Consider the following 12,124-nt stretch of genomic DNA (forward strand, 5'->3'; position numbering starts at 1 on the left):
CCAGATGTTCCACCTCTTCACTTCCTCTCTCCTAGCAGATTCCAGCGTGAACCAGAGTCCACACTTTTCAACTCATCCTGGCTCAGTTTCCCCTGAGAGCAGTGGCCAGCTGCAAATGCATACAGCTCTATGACAGTGTAACGAAATCAATACATTCTCCTGTGTTAAAGGAGCATGACAAATAAACATTTGCATTTGACCTGCTCCCACTTTTTTTCCCAACTACACCATTATATTTGTTGTTTCTGATGAGTCATTTCATATTTATCCCTCAGGTCTGGGTATAAGTGTAATAAGGAGGGTGAGGTGAAGGTAAGTCAGGGTTGTTAGTCATCAGGGTTGTGCTCAGACATACAGAGCCTCTATCCAACCCCAGAGGACGTAATAATGTCTTCACAGTCATTACGCTCAAAGCCACAGTCATCCCAAGTGGCTATGATGTCATGTGTCTGTGATAAGAAAAAGGATCTGCGTAATGTTGTTACAGTATTTATTAAGTTATCTTACAAAACATCTAGGAGCCCCCCAGCTTCTGTGCTGAAGACATTTGGATTTGCTTCAGGAATTGTGGGTGCACCATCAAGGTTTCAAATCCATGTTTGGTTTTTCAGTTATTGCCTGAGAGAAAAGATGCAAATAGAAACGGTTGAGACTTTGTTTGAGACAAGATAAAAGTGTGTCAGCTTAACGTTAAGATATGTTTCCTCTTCAAAAGACCACAGCCCAAAATCCAGGAAGCAGGTGATACCTGGTTGAATGACATCAGAGCACTTTACACAGGGAAAGCAACTCACTGCTCATCGTACAGTCTGCAGTCTACGGGGGTGAATGAAACATCCCCAATGGAAACACACCGGCAGTCCCCAAATGAGTCTTGGTGCGTCTGGTACCAAACACTTTCAACAACTTTGACTCATGTCGTGTCTGCTGATGGTTTACTGGGGGAGAAAGGATCGAGATTGTGCAATCCACTCTCACCGCACTCATCCCTGCTGCCCCCGCAGCAGCAGCTGGTATGTGGAAAGTACTCGCTCTAAAGAAGAAAGAAAAAAGAAGAACTACTTGTGAAAAAACGTTGCAATAATTCTGTTGGAGTTGCCAAAATCTTTCAACCTGCAATCTCAGGGGATGGAGACAACTTTAACGGTTTAACGGTGACTTTTGTTGTTCACTTTCTGAACTGTCAGCCAAAGTGCTGGCAGCTTGAATGAGCAGTGTGTAATGGGTGTTTAGTAGACAGGCTTTATGGACTGACTTCTCGCTGTCAGCGGGTTTGTGATGGGACTCTTTGAGGAGCTGCTCCACTAAAGCTGCTCCACTGCTGTGTCTCTCACTAAGCTTTTAGGGGAGGGGTCAAGAGCCCTGACCTCACTTCCTGTTGGGGCTCCTCACAAGCATTCCATTGTCTGTGAGAATGTGCATGGGCTCAGGGGACTCTGCACATCTGGCAGCTGTTATTAGCAACCTCCTGTACCCACCCCCCCACCCCCCGAGGAAGATTACTTCATGTGCTGGTGGATGTGCGCCCCACAACGCACCTCAAAATAAACTCTCTGGGATAGTATTGTTTCTGCTGTGTTGCCACAACTTCAATGGAAATAATCTTTTTTAGTGATTTGCATGTCGTCTTCCTGCCAGTCATTAAAATTACATTTTAGTAGTTAGCCTCTACAACAAGAAGCAATGTTCGAGTGTTCGAATGTCCGGTTAGCTCAGCTTAGCACAAAGACTGAAAACGGGGGGAAACAGATAGCCTGGGTCTGTCAAACACTAACTGCCAACACCTCTGAAGCGCACTAATTAACACATTACATCTTGTTTGTTTATTCAGTACAATAACTGAAGTGTAAAAACGTCAATACACTATTTTGCAGGGGATTATGTACCGAATTTATTAGTGTCTCATTGGTTGCCTGGCAACTGCTCCTACCCAAGAAATAGTCCCCATATTAAACAGTGAATTCTTGCTTTTACACTTGGGTTTTCGTGCGGATTAAATAAACTAGATATAGCATGTTAAATAACGAGCTTTAGAGGTTGCTTGAAGCTGCTGGCACCAGCGTCATATTTATACAATCATGACAGTGGCATCAATCTTCTCATCTAACTCTCGGCAAAAAAGAGAAGAAGCAAATTTTCCAAAATGTTGAACTTTTCCCTTAAAGACATTATTGTCACATTTAAACCAGACAGACTACAAAACTGCTTACTTTACTAGAAGCATTCTGACACACTGCGGTCACCCGACCCAGGTTTGAACTTACCAGAAGTGGGACAGTAAAGGTTTCAAGTCAGAGACTGAGATGAGTGCAGCAGAAAGTAGGTAGTGCATCAGGCATACAAAGTGAAGACTCTGTGTTATTTGTATTACTCATCTCTGTTGACCTTTTTTCAAAGACCTCAAGACCCAAAAAAGGCAAAGTGGTCTTGGAAGAGCAGCTAAATATTCTATGTTCCTACTTTTAGCCACAGGATTACACTGGGGATGTCATTAACAGTAAACTCTAACTGTTCTCAGGCTCTGTGTTGTGTGAGATGGGGGACTTTCCATCTCTTGGTTATCCACATTTCTATCGTACATAAAGTTGAACCACCGATGCAGCTGTCAATATGTAATGTATGAAATAAGGGCAAGTTGTATGGCCCGCAACGGTCTCATTTCATGTTCTGAATGTCACTGGTGTGTTTGTTATGTACACTAATCTATCCAGACAAAACACGTCTGAAGATAACCAACTGTTTCGATTTCAAACAGAAAATACACAGAAAAGTGAGTTGTAAGGGAAAGATCTCCCCCCACTTCCTCATCCAAATAAAAAAGCCTCCCAGACAGAAGAAAGTCTCTGTCTCGGTGGAAATCTTCCTCTATTCCGTACAGATGCTCATGACCAAAGTTAGATGTGTATTTGCAGCGCTGTGAATGTTCTTTAGGTCATGTGCATCAGAGAGACTGATGTGATCTGGATGATATGATTCTCAGAGGATTGTAGATCTCGTCAAAGGAGAGGGAAACAATTTGCATTTGAGAAGCTGTTGTCACCATTATTCGGTGCAACGTGACTAGATGCATGCTGGTGATAAATCCTCTTCACACTTAGATTAAACTAATTAACACCAAACACTATTTTTGCACCAGATGTAATGGTTTTTATTTGCACATAAATCAGCACTTTAGGTGAATATTAGCAGGGCAACACACAATGAAAATTAATTTTATCTCAAAAACAGGATCTGCAATGAAAATTACTGACAAAATAAAAGCTCTATTGCTTTTTTAAAATCATTCAAATGTATAATCTAGGCCACTGTGCATACAGTTAATTGACACAGACGGTGCTCGTGGCAGTAAAGGTTTGGTTTCCTGTCTCAACACCAAACAGTACAAGTGCTGCCTGGAGTCAGCGTGGCTTATCTCCCTCTACACTCCAAACAGTGGGCTTAAGTGCTGGCTGTGCCACATGTCTCTGCTGTTCACAGGTTTAGAAGAAATCCGTCCACCCTGCATTCACTCCCCCGAGACCGGCAGTGTTATCTTACCGCTTATCTCTCGAGCATCTAGAAGTTTGTTTTTTTTCCTGCACAAAAGAACTCAAATTCTTTTTACATTTGATCTGCTCATTGTGCAGAGATAACGTCTGAATCACTGTCCACATTCAGGTCACTTTATCTACTCACACACACAAAGGAAATATAGGCCTCATGTGTCAGTGATATGTATTTGTGATCATTTGATCTTTAAAAAAACATTGTGATTTATTTCTTCCATGGTTTGTGTCTGTCTGTGTTGCATTTTAGCCAGTGTGTCTGCAACAAAACATATTTATATATTTCCTTGCAGAATTTTCTTGAATGTGCTTTCACATTTTTCCTCGCTCCACCCCTCTACTGAGGCGTCTCTCACAGGAGTATAGAGTTACCTTATTTTTACAGTCAGGCCTGAAAAGACTGTTCCCATGGTCCACTTCTGCACCGGTCTGTGTACTGGTTACCATGCTTGAGTATTAGTATTGGGTGTCTGTTGTGTTCACTGTCCTCTGGTCCACTGAGGAGCAAAGTGTTAGTGGACAGTAAAGTGAGGGGGCCCACATGGTTGGGGGGGGGGGGGGGAGTCATGACTTTTGTGGCTTCCTGCAGATTAGGGCAGTGTTTATAGAGCCTTGCTGAAGTACCCTTAGCAAAACATATTCAAATCCACACATCCATTATTAGAGTCTTTTCCATTAACATTATAACTGAGAGCGTGTGTGTTTATACTGTAGCAGGAGCAGTCACAGGAGAAGTGATGCAACTGCTGTCATCTCTGTGGTCATACAGTCATTTGGCGGTTAGAGAGGTGTCTTCTACGAGGTGCAGAAACAGCACAAAGACCTCAGTTTAGCGTTCAGCAGAGCCACATGACGGGATCCCTGTCATTTAATCTTCAGAGGCATCACAAAGGGCACCACTAAAAATCTGTTGCTTTGACCTGAAACCATATGGCAGCCATCAGTGGCAAAGAAACCCAACCCTGACTTTTCTTGCTAATTCATTGACCAGAGAGTAAGTTCAAAAGATTAGTCATAGGTTTGCATATGCGTGTGTGTGTGTGTGTTTGTGTGTGTGTGTGTGGTAGTGCAAGACCGGACCAGGAACTAAAATGTAACTCATTAGCAAGAATCAGTGATGTTTTCTAAGGTTTACATTGCTGTGCGGTTAGAGCATTACACTGACACAGGGATGGTCAAAAAATGCTGTTTGCTATTCTGTCACGTCTAATATAACATCAGCTCTCATTCTTTGACTTCAGCGCTGTTTAGTTTCAGAGTGCTACGTGCTTGTCGAGGTAAGAGAGAGAATTAGTGCACAGATGTTGCACAGCAATCACTCAGCACAACAGAAAAAAAACAGACCTGTCCTTCTTCATCCGCTCATGCAGAACGTTTCTGAAGATTTTACGGGGAAAAGAAAAGGAAGGAGCAGTATGGTAGGAGTTGAAAAAGGAAATAGAAAAGGGATGGATGTGTGTAAGCAGAAGAGGGAAGGAAATGAGGTGAAGTTGGTCAATAGAGGGTAAAATAAGCTTTCAGTAACCAGGTCAAGCGTGCACCTATTGGAATCTTGCCTGGAGAAGCTCACATGTTGTACAGCTGAGACAGGGAGGTTGAGCTCAATGAGCTGATCTTTGTGTGTTTTTGCTCGAGGCAGAGCGCTCAGTATTTGTTTGTAAAAGCGTGTTTACAAAAGAATGTTTGTGCTAACACATGCGTCAAAAGGTGCACATTTCTCTCCTCGAGCAGAACTTATCTTCTGTTTCCCAAAGGGAAGCTGGCACTTGACTGCCGGGGTCAATGTTGGGGGTCATCAGATAAGAAGGATCAGGGTCAGGCCATTACTTTAATCCAGCAGTTCGTACCAGCCTCTCTCATGACCTGCGCTCCTCTCCAAGCCGTCAGTTAAATGTCAAGTTATGTTGTCAAAGTGGTAAAATGTATACCAAAAAAAAAAGACAAAGAGTGAGAGGAGGGATGGCAGGAGGCGCAGCAGGGGTCTAAATCTCACACTCTCCTGATACAGCCTGAAGCACTTGATCTCACACAAACACACACACACACACACACACACACACACACACACACACACACACACACACACATAATGAGCATGACCCAGACCTGGCCTGGATGTGGCCCAGACAATCCCACGGACATGGAATGGGAGACCAGTTTCATGACAAATGACCATGACAAATTTGCGAATGTGTCATTTTATTTGTTGCCAGAATCACTGACAACATAAGGACTTAAAAGGGAGCTGGATGACATAGTCCAATAGTCCTGGAACACAACTCACCTTCTCCAACTTATAATTAAAGTTATGCTTTATGAGATGATTTTCCAACTAACATGTAGATAAGGTAGTTTGTTAACGTAAATCATTAATAAGAATGAAGAAACGTAATATGTAATAATTGTTAGATTGTGTTTTATAGCGTATTTTATTGAGTCATTCTTAAGCCACCTTTGAACCGGACAGAAACCTCTCCCAGGTTTATTGGCTGCACACTGTTGCCTCCCCTGTGTGGTCAAGCTCCACACGCCACCCGGGAAGTGGTGCTTTGATCAGCACACTGCACACATTCTTCCCATCATCATCTCACTTCCCTCCCCGGTGTTTATTATTGGCTGCAGCTGGAACACCTCCAGTCGCTCAGACCTCACTCCACCAAGGCCGTGCTGACAAAGTCCCACCACACAAAGCTGAAGCGGCCCACCTCTGTTTGACTTGAACTCAGCATATGCAGCTGCGGCAGCATGAAGAAAAAAATCTGCGTTGGTCTTTGTCACCGCTGAATTATCATTGTCAGTATTGTTTTTTCCCCTTTCTTCTCTGTTAAATAACATTTTATCAAGCTGTTCTGTTTTCCACAACCCCTGCTTATAGAAGATGACAGTGATGACCAAGAAAGAAAGAACTGCTCTACGCAGTAATTAATCATTCAGTATTGCAGGTTCTTTGTGGAAACATTAATACAAAAATGGTTCACCAGCCGCTTTGATCACTCTACAAAACAAACTGGTACAGACTCATCTAATGCATGTGATTGTTGACAGGGAAGTGCTTCTGTCACTCTAATATGAGTCATCTCACATCTCTTCCATGTTTTAAGCCTTGTGCTTTTTTTTTTTTTAGCTCTTGGTAATCCTATGCCAGAGAACTGCATTGTGAAATTAAAAGCCTTGTATTCAGTAAAGGTTTGAACAAGAAATGTATATCACAAATTGTACAATACCATCCAAATGAGTTCATTAAGTTTTTTGTATTATTTTCTTGTATGTGTTGATATGTCACATTGTTTTTGAGCAGCAGTTGTTTAAACTGGGTTAGTGGGTAATTTGAAAGTGCCTCTTAGAGCAAGTAACAAAGAAATTAATTAGTTTCAAAAGGGAAGTAACTTTCCCAATCAGGGTAAAAGGTGGAGAAGGAAAAAGACATTCTGGCCAAGAGAGATTGGTAATGTTAATACTAGCTGTTCTCTAATTGTATGATGAGCTCCAATCAAGTTCAAAACTACTTATCACCCACAGCCAAATCTGAAATAACCTCAACAATTAAAGGAAAGTTACCAGATACCATAGAGAAGGAACCAAATTGCAAGGAATCATTTCCTACACATTAAAAGCACCACTGTAGAAACACAATATAAACAATACTTAAAAAAAAATTAACAGCAGCTCCAGATTCCACAGACTTGCTCAAGAACTGGCAACCCATCCCACATACAATATCCTATCACTAAATAATCACTACGGTTGCTTAAGACATCCAGCCGTCACTTTTTCCCTGCTGAAGTCCGTGATGACTAAAGTCCGCCGCCCTCTATTAGATTTCTCACTACATTTTGAGAAGCCCTAACGTCAGTGGATCTGTCGGCCCTGGATACACACATCTGTGAGTGAGGTTTTCACATGATGATGACGGTTAGCTCATGCTGCTGCTTGCCAGCTGGGCTGGTTCTGCTTGGAGATTTGTGAGTCATGCCATTAGAGGTTAAAGTCTGCACGGTGGAATAGAGACTGCTGCATCATTAATCAGACTGCAGGTTTGATAGCGCTAGCATCCGCTGTGAAAAACATATAAAGACTCATTCCTTCGGGCAGTTGAGGTGGATGATGGGAAATGCAAGGTCAGAGGTGTGCATGTGTGTGCATGTGTGTGCGTGACTGGGTGTCCGTGTTCAAGTGTTCAACCCTAAAATGCAGAATTTGGCCACACTGCAGCTGCCACAGAGAATGCTCCATAAAACTGACGAATATCGCTGCTGGATAACAAAAAGAAATGTGGCTTTAATTAACAGCTCACATGAATTCTATGACTGGCAGTAATCTCACTAACCTAAAACAGATTGAATTAGACATTCTTCCTCATGGTGAAGCTGCAACAGGCCCACCGTTTTTAGTAAATTTGAATGGTGTCACTAATCCAGACCCAAGATTGTTCTCTGATGTTGCACCCACACACACACAAAATCAGTCATACTTTCGGGATACTAATTCAGTCCATGAGCGTATCATTTTGTAAACCAACACTTTCAGTTATTTATAACCCCTTACTATACTGTAATATGTTTTCATTTTGTGGTACTAAATATTTAGCCAGCCAAGGTGTCACTTTTTAAATGATGATTGTCTCATTTTTCACTGACTCTGCTCTCAGTGGAAAAGAGCGGGAGGGTCCCGTATACTAACTGTGAGACTTTCATTACTGTTTTGAAGAACACCTTCAGTTCCACCTTTCCTCTTCAACTTTGTACTTTGGGTGAGTGCTAGTCTCCAAATGATTTGCACCACTGACCTCAACCAGTTCCAATAACACAGCTCGGAGAAACAGCCCTTTAACCTCCTGGGACCCGGAGAGGCTTCGAGTCAAAGCAACTTGCAAATGGAAACAACAGCATGTTCATTAGCTCTCTAGCTCATCTCCTCGTGGAGGTGAATTTATTTAACGGCCTCAGTAAAATATTACTCTTATCCTGGCCTCGGATCGCTCTTGCCCCCTAACCCCTTCCTCAGCCGCCCCCCACCCCCTCAGAAGAGCCCTGAATTCCAGGAAAAGTTGCAGAGAAGTTCTGGCTTCCATAAATCACAGTTCCACTCCCCAGCCGCTCCCTGCAGAGCACCGAGGGAGAAACATCATCCCCTTCCCTTTCCCCGACCCCCCCACCGACTGCTTTAATGCCGTTTAGAGCGGCAGATGAGAACTTCGTCTCCATAGCCTCAACAGGTCTCACTTTGAGTCACTCACTGTGCGCTCAGATATTTATGGCCCTGTCTGTCACACCACAGTGGCGTCAAAGTCATGCTGCTTCAATCAGACTCCCTGCTTTATTAACCTGTTAGTGTTTCTGCATGTGGTCATGGTGTCGTTAGGCTTTTATTGCCCGCAATCCACAGCAACGGTGCCAGTCAAGTCTGACTGACTTCTATCTCCTAACTGTGTTTTTAAAGAGGCAAACAACAAAAAAACTTGGGATTGCTGGAGGGAAGCCCAACCCATGTGAGTGATAGACCTGTCTCTGCATGCCCATTAGACGCAGGCGAGCTGATTAATATACAGGGTTAGGTTCACATATGAATGGCTCGGTTTCTAGGACAGTAGGGCCAAGGGCTCTGACAGGAACTCTCGGCACAGCTCTCATGAATAGCACATAAACAGAGAACATCCGTAAACAGTTTGGAAGACCCATTTGGACTTTGTTCTAGAGGGGTGGGTGGGAAGGAGGGATTCAGAAGGGGGACGAGGACAGGAGGGGCGAGAGAGTGAAGCACTGCAGCTGATCCCTCTATGGCGGCCCGGTTGGGAGGAGCAACATCAGGCTGCCTCTGTTCTCCTTTGGGACGTTCTGCCTGTACAAACAAACCGACCCCGGGCCTCTGGTCTAATGGGAACCAGACCTGCTCAAGGACCAACCCCCCCCCCCCCCCCCATGACGCTCTGCCGACACGCACTCCAGCTGAAGGACGCACTTCAATTATCCCAAACAGACCTGAAAATATTCCCTGTTCCTTTCCCCAGTTTTCCCACCCAGTAACGGTTCATGACGTTCCACATCTCTACATCAGCTCTGACCTTCTTGACCCTCGAGCAGCCAGACTCCACTGACCCGCACTTATCTCCACAGACACACTTTCTCTCACTGTCACATGCTTTCTATGTCACTCCTCCTCTCTTTCACCCTTTCTCACACACGCACACGCACACGCACATGCACACGCACACCCACACCCAAAGCTTTAAATTGACTCATGTCGAGACTGATGACCTTTTCTTTTCCAGTCCAATCCACATCTCACTATCTCTTCGACAAGCTTTGATTAAAAGTATTTCTTTTAACCCATCTGACAGTAAGGTACATTTTCCGCACAATTAACAGCATGAGTAGATCTCTAGCACATGACAACAGCATCCCTAACTGGAGGCACCGTTGTGACCTGCTGGGTGCTGAGTGAGAGCAGCTCGTCCCTAGCTACAAAGTCTGAATGTTCTCATTGTGAGGGTTCAGAGTTTATCAGTGAATGTCCTCCCAGTCTCACTGCTGTCTCTATCTGAATGTTCTGTCTTACTAAAGTATGAATATTGGCACAGAGTCAGATGGAGGGGAGAAAAGCCTCTTAAAACAGAGCCTCCACATTGACTGCACGTCTGATGCAGAGAGGGCTGATTGTGATATGGCCTGGTGATAGTGGGCCTCACAGACATGTGTTGCTGTTTAAATTGCACCACTCTTTCCTGAATGATAAGATAAAATGCATGTTAATGCTTCCTTCTGTTACTCTTCTTTTCACTGTACAACCCTTGGTGTGTAGAAGTGTATGTACACGTGCACGTGAATACCGTTTTCAAGGTCTAAAAAGCTCATTAATTGAGCGTGCGAGTATCAGCGATAGAGTCACTGACGCCAAGTGCCTGGAAGTACGGCAGATTTCTTGAGGATAATGGACCGTGTCTGAAGAGTTGGAATGAATTAACAAACATTGGACATGACTGTTCAGCTCTGTCTCCCTCCCACACATCTGGGCACAAACCCGTCAATGTTCCCTTTGGCAAAGATCTGTGATGAGCTGAGCTGAGTTGCTGCCCAGCTAACAGTCATTTCACATCAACCCCCCACACACACGCACAAACACAACCTCCATTTGATTTTTGTCTGGTCTTGTGGGCTCCTCTGAGATTCTCTGGGTTTCACTTTCTCCGTTGAAGCACTATGGGAGTCTGGCAGTGCTTGTGTCTTTGTGCCGTGCATGCCAGGAGTGGCCAAGCCCAGGCGCAACCCTCTGGAACTGAAGTGTTTTTTCGCAGAATCAGCACAAAGATAGACCTGCCGGTAACAAACGTGTTGCAACTCACTCACTTCTGGATCCCTGGAAGAGGTTAGGAGTGGGAGGCGTGTATGGATGTGAAAGACATTAGTCTGAAAAGTGTGTTTACAACTTTGAGTGCTTGCTCATATTGCTTGTATGTGTGGATGTATAATATGCTTGTGCTTTTGGGAGCGCACATTGGTGAGCCTGTGTGTTTGCATGAAATAGCTCCAGGATACATTTACTTGGTGCTGCATTGATCCAATGTACTCGCAGGCCACAGTTTTGATGGATGAAATGGAAATGGATCAATTCTGTAGCACAAAAAAAACCTCTCTGAACAAAACATCCAGCAGTTTGACAGAAACATGACACACAACTCTTTTTGTATATTTATTCACGTTATACTGTAATAGAATAGTGTTATATGGCCTTGCCTGTTTTTACAGTACAACATACTTAAATCTTGCAACATAACCACAAAGAAATAACATGTACATTCTAGCCTTGATAAAGCCAAGTGGGTGTGTCCAGTTGAATCAGCATTGGTTTATATTCCCACTGATGTCATTTGTTGAGGCAACAGAGCTTTGGCAGGAAGGGACTGACAAACAGTCAAGGTCATTGACCCACTTCAGGGAAAAAGCCACCAATCAGTTTGTCCCTGATGTTTCAAATTAATGATTATTCCCTGATGTGAGGGAGGAACAGAGCAGTCTTTGTCTATTAATGGTCATATACACACCACATCTTTGTCCATTAATGGTTAAATATACAACCGGATTTCGTCATTTGTTAAAGGCCCCTTCCTCTTTGCTTCTTTCTTTTCTAAGCTGATCTCTTCCTCCACATTGTTCCACTGCCACGTTGCAACCGTTTTGGAGCTGGGGAAGTAGAGACACCTGGATCTTGCTCCTTTTCCACTGAGATTGTTCTCCTTCCAGAGTAGCTTAAGCCAAAGCCTCTGGTCACGGGATGACAATGATGATGTGGCATGGTCTGATAGTGAGAAACTAGGAAGCGTGGGGACTCCACACCCCCGTGGCCCCTCAACGCTCTCCCCTCTCCTGAATCAAATACGCAGAGATGTATGGGATTGCTCTCACAGGAGGAACTTGAACCCTCTGACTTCCTGCCCACTGATGAGGTCACTGGTCTCAGTGGGAGTGTCTGTGAAATGCCTGCTCAATAACAGCCGACTGACGGCAAGGCACGGCAGGAGAGGGAGGAGGGACGAAAGGGAGGAATGGGACATGTAGCGAGGGTAGAGTAGATGACAGGTTGAT

This window comes from Enoplosus armatus, chromosome 17 (assembly GCF_043641665.1).
Source record: "Enoplosus armatus isolate fEnoArm2 chromosome 17, fEnoArm2.hap1, whole genome shotgun sequence".
NCBI classification, from domain to species: domain Eukaryota; kingdom Metazoa; phylum Chordata; class Actinopteri; order Centrarchiformes; family Enoplosidae; genus Enoplosus; species Enoplosus armatus.